A 10,961-nucleotide genomic window follows, 5' to 3' on the forward strand; every position below is an offset into this window, starting at 1 on the left:
CTGTCGACAGCTAGCTAAGTCCTAACAGATAAACGAAAGAGATGTTCTTTCAAATAAGCTGTACAATAGATTTGTGCCTCTACAGTCATTAGCAGGCGTGTAACCATTTTTACAGTAGATTTAAAGAGCCCATTAACTTATTCTCTAATGTATTTTCACCCCTATGAGAAGCACGTGTACAACAACTACTAGTAATAACTTAAAACTATTTATGTGGTTTAGACAGTGAAAGTTAAGTCAATAGTGTAATAAAGTTATAGTTTTATTTATTTCCAGTACGTAAACTAACTGACACGTACGTGGTGAATACAAAATACAATGGATTGTCTGAGCTGAACATTGAATATTGTCATATTCTGTGTTTGGCTCCGTTCAGTGAAGTGACAGAGATAAGTGCAGATCGTACGACTGAATAAATGTTCGGAAAACATAGAATACATTTTAGATTTATTTACACTCGATACTTGAAAAATTTTACATTTTAAGAGATAGACGGCGATTTTTGTATAGAAAATGTTTCTTTATAATTTAAAAACATTGTCATCACATTTAACATAAAACATAGAACAGGAAAATTGATTCCCCAACCAGAACATTTATGACCCAATTTAAAAAACGAATGTGTGAAAAAAATATTGTATTCCTCTAAATATAACAAAGGTTCATGTGCAAGTTATACGGCTTGTAGATGTACTAAGAAGTCACAGGTCAAAGGTAGGGACAGTTTGACATAATTTCATCACATTCCCTTGTCATCCTTCTATCTAAATCAGAACGCACATTAGCAACTTGAGGGCTTATTGTAATCGTAACATCATGCACTGCTTCATATAGAGGTATTTTAATTTAATCTATACTATTATATAAAAATCTAATGGTGTCTGTATGCGTATTACTAATAGGCGCGAAAACTACTGGTCGGATCGGGCTGAAATTCGGCATGATGATAGCTCATATTCCCGATTAACATATAGGCATATTTTTATCCCAAAAATCCTTCCGGGCTCCGCCCCAGTGGCTCTGGAGTTTCCCATGTTAACCTTATGAGAAATGGAATTAATGAATCTTAACAGCTGTTTCAATTAAACAAGTTGGTTCTGTTCTATGATGTTCAATAGCATTAAAGTTACAAGGATTACCAACAGGGTGCAGCACTAGCACTATTATTTCTTTTACATTTATGACAACAGCTAATTTGCAACCAAAAGGTGAGTGAGCGTAGCGAACGAACTTCAACCTGGAGGCGAGTGAGCGTAGCGAACGAGCTAACCCGAAGGCAAGTGAGCGTAGCGAACGAGCTAACCTGAAGGAAAGTGAGCGCAGCGAACGAGCTCCAACCTAAAGGTGAGTGAGCGTAGCGAACAAACTTCAACCAGGACGTGATTGAGCCATGCAAACGAGATCGTCTTGAAAATTAAGAAGTTAAACGGGGCAAAGCCCGCGGGTTACAGCTAGTTTTGTATAAAACAATCCAAATCAAAAGGACAGAAGATCACTGTTTAGGGTCGACACGAGTTCATAAGTTGGCAGCCATGCTTCGTTTACCTCCTTACCGTTTAGTTGATAGGCCTATGCATTTTTTCATTAGCCCGCATTATGGTTATGGGTTTAGTGTTTTTAGGAATTTCTTGTAAAAAAAAACATTGTGTTTGTACATTGTGTTTGTTTTTCTAACTCAAATAATATGTACTGTAGAAGAATACGTTATAAGAAAATCAATCGTTTGTTGTCAAGAAAGGTTTGCAGTTAAGTTTCCTGGTAAGATTTCCGCTCGTAATAAATCAACAATCCTTAAGAAATTAAATGTAAAGATGAATAATGCAACAACTGTTATATCATAATCAAAGCAATAATAATTAATCTTAACAATGGGTTGCTATAGGAAAAAGGGAACAATCGTGTTGTAGTACACCTTATTTACAACAAATTACAATAATAGTAGATCTCGTAGACAGCAATGCAAAAATTCATATCAACTGACCAGTAAAGAAAACAGGGTGGCCACTTGATGGTGTATATTCTTATCAGTGGCTTGTCTTGGTAATTTGGTAATTTAAGTTGAGTTTTATAAAAAAAAAAACATCGTGTATTAGTATAAATTGATCCAACTCTTAAAAACAATGGAATAGTAAATAAGTCCCGACTATTCAACGGACTTGTGCTGAATTCAAACGTTTCACAATCACCAAGTAGCGTAAAGCTTATCACACATTCGTTATCATTGCTGAACCATGTTACACTTAAGCTATTAAGCTTTTTAATGTGCTGTGTATACCTCTCATACAATGTTTAATGAACTGGACTAGTTTTCTAAAAAATATTTATTTACATTGTATTTGAGCAAAATAAATTGTTTTGAATACTAACGTCATTTTTACGCATTGCTTTTAGTCAAGCAAATAATATTTGTTATTGTGTTACTGTTGACACGTGTTTTAAGGCCATAATGGGAATATTTGTTGGAAAAATGAATTGTTAAAGAGTATGGTCTAGTGTCAGTATTGTAGCTGGAATATTTATTTAGGCACTGTTTTCTTTCTTTTTCGTAGACAATATTAGACTCATAAAATCTATCATGAATTTAAACCCATTATTATATTCATAAAATATTAATTGCAGGTTTTTGTGTTTAATAATCAGTAAATACTGCACATATTACGCTATAGTGCGGCCGCTTAGAAAGCGACCTCCTCCAGCATTGGTTTAGCATTAGCGCGCAGGTCGTTTTCTAAGCGGCCGAACTTTAGCATAGCAACGGTTGCTTCATGTATTTACAATCCAAAACCATACGTTATTGTCCTCATTGTTAAAAGAACATTAAATCATTGTTGTGGTAAGTCATAGCCACCTCCAATACACATATCTACTCGTACTTACCTGTGTACCAGAGAAGGCTATGGGTAAGTACAAAGTGAGGATGTTAGAACAGACAGAAACTTATCTCCACAATGTGCGGTGCCTTTTCTTACAGTATTTACGGTACTGGATAGGCTGACTAGGTTGAAGGTATTTACATTGTTATTGAGTGTAACGTGCTATTTACAACATGACGTTTCAGACAGACTTGTCGATGGATGGGTAGGTGTTTGAATCCTCTAAGAGTTACTTCTCAATTTAATTGAGGATCATCTACAACCAAACTCAGAGCTACCGTATAGGTTAACAATTGTAATTGGAACGAATATTCTTTGCGACCGTTAAAAGCCTCACCGTCTGACGGAGCGTCGACTAAAAGGTGTGTTACAAACGTGATAAAACTTAATATCTGCTTATGGATACATTCCATACCATTTTGCAGATTACAAAATCATAATAAAAGTGTGTTAAAATCAACAGTTTTTTGATTAAATTTGTTATAATTTTAGACTAAATTATCCCACCAACATATAAAATAAACTGTGAGGTTTGAAGAAAATGATTTCACCTGACGTAACAAAAAGTTATGACCCACTCAACCCAACAGTCTGTGTTACTATTTTCCTACAAGCCCGAAATTTTGTCACGATGTTTCAAGGAATTCTGTGCACAGTGCCTTTTTGATCTGTGGTACTTATTTTTTATAATATGTACATTTGCATTTTTATACTGTTGTAATGTATATTTTATAAAGTTGCATTAGGTTTTATAATTTTGCTCTGAAAATAAGTGGTTAGGTTACATAGCGCAAAGTTACACTATATGGCAAGTAAATGTGTGAAACATATCCTAATAATAATGTCATAGAGAGTGAAAGAAGCTCCGCGCTCAGTTAACATTAACTAAAACAAATATGTACGCAAAGGTAATAATTAAAAACAATATTAGAGAATTAGCAATCTTACCAATTAATTTAAAGTGAACCTAACAACATGTAGTAATTATATAGATATAAGAAAGAAATCTGTACATCATAAACAATACGTTTAGAAATAATTTATGTTGAATTAAGGCGCGTGCCTGTTCTGTCAACATGTTTTCGTCTCGTATTTGTAAAGTGTATGTCTCTCGAGTATTTGACTCACCGGATGAAGATCTAATGTATCTATGATTATTTTTATTTTAAACTCAAAAACGTCACAGATCAATTTGTTGGCTTAAAAATTTTAAATATCAATACATACATACAACGAAACACGAAAGTACTGTTATTACACTAACGAATTGTTATTGTTATAATTGTTATTATTGTTATAACGAATTGTTTACTGAGTTCTCAATGGTATTCCATTGAGAACTCGGTAAACAATTCGTCTGAGTAGGGTTTCCTACAGTAAGTATAATCAGTGATACAGTGGCCATAACGATTGAAGCTTTATTGAAATTATACATTTAACAGGCTTTACGGTGGTGAAATGCATAACATAGGTCTATAATCTACATTTATGGTTAATCTATAACGTCAAGAATATTTATAATAATAGAGACAGCGCTCTCTTGAATATGGAAATACAGGCAGAAAGGTGATAGAGGTAAATTGAAATCTTTATGGAGACAATAACTTTAGAAGTACTTCTTGCGACGAAGTTATGGTACTTGGAGCTGCTCTCCATTCCGTAAATCCGGTGGTTTGTGTGTTTATAACCGAGAGGTAAAAAATAAGTTAATTTAGTAATTGGTATAGTATATACATTGTAGCCTAGAATGATCAATTTAAAGTGTAAATCATGTTTAAAGGATGTTCTTGTTTAGGAAGGTAGCAGTGGGACCTTTTAATTGTAGTAACAATAACAAGTTAAGCATAAAATAATATAAGTTACATACTATATAAGGGGTAAGGTTGTATAAGATTAGTAGGTAAGATAGATAAAACGATTACAAAACTATCTATCAATTTCACGCATTTACATTGTCGTGGGCAGAAGTTGGAAGCAGACTTTATAGACCATGAGCCACCAATATGAAACCCTCCCCCCCCCCGTGGGAATTTATGACTTATACTTTTTTTTGTTGGTATTACCTACCAGATTAAGAATTCAGTTGTTTGCCTCTTTTAAATTACAGCGTATTCCGGAAAATAAAGAAAAACTTTCAAATTTAAAATCTGTTTTATTTAAATTACATAAGGGTAGCCTGCGTTAATTACTGGTGAAATATTTTTTTATTGACTTCTTCAGTATGTATTCAAAGGCTTCAAATGAAAATAAAAAAAGTTAATAAAATACCCCCGCTGCAGCAAACCTGCAAGCAATGCGGATTTCAAATTGGCCTGAATTGATTTTCAATTAAATCTATTTAAATAACATTAGATTTAACGAGTACCTCTAGGAAAGAGATTTTAAGAGATTCTATTTAAATTAAATAAATTTTATTGAGAAATTGTTTACGTAAATTTTACTGGAATGTAAGGTTCCAGTAAAATTAACGTATAAAACTTCGTTTTCCTCGTATCAAAATCGGATTTGCGACAGTAATTTTCTTTTTAAATTTCTTTAAAATAATGTGCTGATTGATATGGGTTGCCTTTACAAACATTTAAGTTACTCTTAGCAACCCTGTTTGTAGGTGGGGGGTGAATTTCAAAATATCACCAAAAAGAACCTTACATTACCCTAGAAACGTGTATTGAAGCTTGTTTGAATTTATTCAACAATAAACCTGAATTTATTCAGCTTATTTGTGCTGAGACCATTCATTATTTAGCAGGTTAACCCGTTGTTCCTTATTTTTACCATTAGCTAGGATTTTTTTCCAATCCCGTGGGATCTTGATTTTGGACCTCTCATTAAAAACGTGTCTCCAAATCCCCTTCTCCCTTTCAATGTTTTTAATAGATACACCTAAATAGGTATCCGTAATAAAGTATATCCTTCTGAATTTCGGAAAACGGCTGAAGGCAATGTGTGCTAGTTCACCAGAGGTTTCTGGAATAATAGTAAGAACCTAAAAGTAAGCCATACCGTCAATTACATACATACATTCTTCAATCTTGGAAGGTTCGTCTACTATATACCCTTGTTCTCCAAAGCATGGATCAGTTTGGCCTTTTCTGTTTTTGTTGGGCATCCATTGGTAGTGGCTAATGCCCATGGTCCTGGATCTAATGGGTATGTCATCAGCTTCTCAAGGTTAATATCACGTTCCTGGGACAGCAGTAAAACTCCAGAAAAATATTTCTTTTAGCTCATATCTCAACTAATCTGTTTGCATGCAGCTTTCCCTAGATTATCTACATTAAATAAATTGTCTTCCACCGATTCGGGTACAGGTCTTCCAGCTGATAAACAGACCATCTAGGAATTCTGATCACGGTTTTCAACTTCAAGCAGAATAATGCATTGTTCAAAAGCATCAAGTACAGTACTTGCAAAATACTTTGCTCACTTCATTCATTTTATTTGCTTGCATGTCACTGTGAGAACAATCTGATGACTTCACCATACTTGCATTTTCAAATTCTAACTAGCTGTGGGCCCGTCCTACTTCAGGAATCAACTAATCAAATCAAATCAAACTAAAAAATCTATACTAAAGAGCCCATGCTGCGCTGCAGCGTTAAAATAAATATCATATCTGAGAAATAATCAAATTGATTATTTTTGATTGTGTAATACAGTATCTTAAACTTAACTGATTCAAACGATCAATAGCTCAAATTAAAGCCTATAATTGACTGATTATTTTGAGTCTAAAACATATAAAAAAACGTAAACAATACTGGAGCTATTGATATTCAATCATATAAAAACCTTTTAATTTTTTTTTATGTTGGATGTTCACCTTGCGTTTGCTTGAAAACCGTCCGATTTGAATAACTAATATCTTAAATGCAAGCCTATAATTGACTGGTTATTTTGAGTCTAAAACATATAAAAAAAAACGTAAACAATACTGGAGCTATTGATATTCAATCATAGAAAAACCTTATAATTTTTTTTTTATGTTGGATGTTCACCTTGCGTTTGCTTGAAAACCGTCCGATTTGAATAGCTAATATCTTAAATGCAAGCCGGTATTTCACTGAAGGTTCTTAGACCAAAATATATAGGGTTATATAATTACAAATGGTAAAATACTGTACAATTTAAATTTAAATACGAATTAAAAAATATATCAAACCTATGTTTTTCGGTCGAGTAATAAAGTAGATAAATATACGATGATGCTTGATGTGAAATATATATGTGCATACTACCAATTTAAGACTTCAATCATGAAGATCGGACGTGTAGAAGAGCCAAAGAAACTCGGAAAAGAAAAAAAAACGAATTTAACTCCCTTTAGAAATACATGGGGGGTAAATTTAATTTACGTATAAGCCGAGTGGGACTGTCGATAAATATATACTGATGCTTGATGTGAAATCTGTGCGTGCATACCTTCAATTTGAGACCTCAATAATGAAAATCGGGTGGTAGAAGCGCCAAACTAACTCGGAAAAGAAAAACCAAATTTAACTCCCATAAGAAATACATGGGAAAAAAGGTTGTTTACGTATAAGCTGAGTGGGACTGTAGGCAACTATATGCCGATGCTTGATGTGAAATCTGTGCGTTAATACCTTCAATTTGAGACCTCAATCATGAAAATCGGTCGGGTTGTAGAGCCAAACGAACTCGCTAAAGAAAAACCATTTTTTTAAATATATATATTCATGATATTTTCGTGTTTTCCGGAACATGCTGTAATTTACAAGTGGCAAACACCTAAAACCTTAAAGTACATGTCAATACAAACCAAAAAATGTATATGTCGAAAATTCCCAACGGGGGGGGGAGGGGGGTAAACGCCAGCCTCCGCTCTATTATATATCCAATGAAATTTTGTTTAAATAACAATTTAAAGAAAGGATTGAAAGGAAGTTGTCAAAGCACACCAAGGCATAAGGTAAACCTTACCATACTAATACTTTAATATTACTTTGCTATTGTTCTTGTAATACAATGGTCAATGTATTTTGTATTCTGTCTTCACTTATAAAAACACCTTAATGTACTGTTGAAAATACCTCTAAGCTATAAATTAGATTAAGTAATGAAATTGACACTTTTACAATTAGTAGAAATGCGAGTATTTTGAAACAATGTTGGCTATTTATGTCCGCTGTTGCATGTCAAATCCTCTTAAAGAAATCCCTGGGTTATACAACATATACTACACGTGGCATCGTAGCTACAACGGAATTGCTTTTTGCAAAACAATTTACGAACTTAATGAAATTTGTTGTCATTCAACACTTATGTAATGACGCGTCGTCCTGAGCTTGATTGTTACGTACTTTGCTATTAAATTACAAAATATCCAATTTCTGAACCGTCTATTTGTGCTGTCTGATTTTCTTAAGCCGGAATAAATATTAACTAATGTCTTACTCGTATAGCACATTGTGTCTATATGGGTATATTCTTGAAATACAGTATTTTTGAAGTACGGTACTTACCGACGAAAAACGTATAAACAATGGAATGTAATTCAGTACTGTGATCTCTGCCTGTCTACGAGAAACTACTTTTTTCTGTATGAATGACGTCGATGGTGTATTTAAAATTCCTAGGTTAATAAGCATAGACTCCTCTTAATACAGAACTGCAGCGTTGTATGGTAACATCGAACCGTCCAGCCTGTTGGCTTGACTATTGGATAACAAACAGTTTTCACTTAAAAACATACTACGAATCATCAATTTAAATGTAAAAAGTGTGCTGCTGTATGGTTGCGAAACTTGAAGTTTAGCAAAGCAATAACTAATAAGCTACAAACACGTGTAAACAAGTGCCTGAGAAGACTTTTGAGAATAAGAAGTCCCGAAACAATAGCTGATGAAGAGCTGTAACGTCGCTCAAACCAAAAGCCAATTGAAGTACAGATAAAAAGAAGAAAATGTTGATGGGTAGGGCACACCTTGCGGAAGGGAAATAAAGACGTGGCTAAGGAGGCTTTGGAGTGAAAACCCCCCTGGAAGCAGGAGAGTGGGCAGACCCAGAAACACTTGGAAAAGGACGTTGGTTGAGGAGTTGAAGGAGAGAGGAAAACCCTGGGAAGGGATCAAGAGGGAAGCAACCAACAGGGTCCGGTGGAGAGAAACAGTCGAGGCCCTATGCTCCAGGAGGAGTCAACGGGATTAAGTTAAGTAAGTCATTCGATAATAGCATTGACGATATAATAGTCAAAGGCAATAGCAATAAAAACAAACGTGTGAAAACATAAACATTGCCCAGACGTTCCATTAAGAAACAGCTGTTTTGGTAGGCCGGGTCTACACCGTTGCCACGGCCTTGTATTAGAGGAGGCCATGTAATAAGCCATTGACTTAAAATCTGATTAACGCCCCTACGTTGAAATACGTTGAAGATACGTTGAATATGATGTTAGTAATTTTTTGCAATGCAAAGTACTAAAATTTGTTATTACTATGAAGGCTACAAGCAGATTTCGATAATATTTCAAGTACGCTGATGTATTTCCAATAACGGCAGTTTAGAAAGTTTTATCAGCATATGGTATGCTTCCAGAGCCATACAATGTTACGTTGAAATTGATATGTGTGTAAAAGGTTTGCTTTAAATCACGTTCACACAAAATAATTTATATTTTTTTCATTTATTAGAAACTATTTTAATATTTAGTTAGTTTAGTTTATACAGATTATTTTTTTGATCTGGCCAATTTTGTCATAAATTATATCGTTTGTAGTATAAAAGCAATGTAGTATAAAATTCTGAATTACATTCTTTGAGAAAGAAATAATTTAAAAAGATATAAAAAAATGTAATATTGTATTATAGCAATAAAGGATAACATAGAAATTTACGTTGTTGAAAGATCCATTATAAAAATACGAAATAAGAATGTTTTGATGCAAAAACATAATCTCACTTTGAGATTCAAATAACTTCCAATCCAAAAAGAGTCTCCCTTGAGGTGTTTTCGTTGACTCAAACCTTAACAACGACTGGATCTCAAGGAAATAAAGTAAATACGCATTTTCAGCCAAGGAATACATATTTCATAAATTTATGTTTGGTAAAGTCTTTGAATTGTAAGACGTTACGCTTGTTGTTAGCTTGTAAGTCAAGTCTTAACTTTGTTCTTTTGGGAATCATACTAATAAACAGCCACTCAAACACAGAACAACTACTATTTAACCTCATTCTTAGTTAAAAGGGTATGATGATTTCTAAATAGATAACTTTCCCTTATAACATTTCATTGCACTTACACACTCATATATTGATTAGTCTAGCATGTCTATTGTACTTTCAGGTACCGGACTATCAATTATACTATCAATGAAGCGTTCTCCTTTTGTGGTAAAACCCATGATATACTTGTATAATGGTTTAGTAAATCATGTTTTTCATACATAAAATAACTGCAAATCAACTCACTTGCACATTGTTTTACTGTATATCTTTGAATCAAAGAGGTTCCAACTAAACGGGGCGTTTGAGTCGAGGCCAGAGGAGATTCTTGAAATAAGATTATCCCTAACATGAGGTTGGCTGCGTCGTGGTCTTTAAGCTCTTTACATCCAACAGAGTTGAATCTGACTGTGTCCATGGTGAGAATATTAAAAATATACAAAATTATACACGTTATTTGTATATGGACGAGAAATGAAATAGTTGAGTAGCATTTACTTTAACGTACCATTCCGAGATTTAAATAAATTCCTAAATAACACATATACGTTAGCTTTTTGAAAGTGAGATACATTTTTGATTTCTTGCTAAAACTATTCATGCTTGTGCATTCGATTAATAAAAATAGCCGGAATTTTATATATTTATCAATATACCTTTCATTTGGTATGATATACTACCGTACATCACTTTTATTGACAATTGTATTCACGCAGATCACTAGTTTTGTTCTAACTTTCGTGAAATTAAATTTATAGAAAATAAAATGTGAATAAATTTAGAACAAAATATATAATTGATCCAAGATGAATACAGCATTAGAGTAAGGTAGTTGTAATAATGTAAGCTAAATGCTAGTGTAAAAACTGTATGATGACATTTGTATACGGTATATTAAAGTCA

The sequence above is a fragment of the Macrosteles quadrilineatus genome, unplaced genomic scaffold (assembly GCF_028750875.1).
Source record: "Macrosteles quadrilineatus isolate MER2022 unplaced genomic scaffold, UCM_ALF_1.0 Scaffold_391__1_contigs__length_79704, whole genome shotgun sequence".
Classification (NCBI taxonomy): domain Eukaryota; kingdom Metazoa; phylum Arthropoda; class Insecta; order Hemiptera; family Cicadellidae; genus Macrosteles; species Macrosteles quadrilineatus.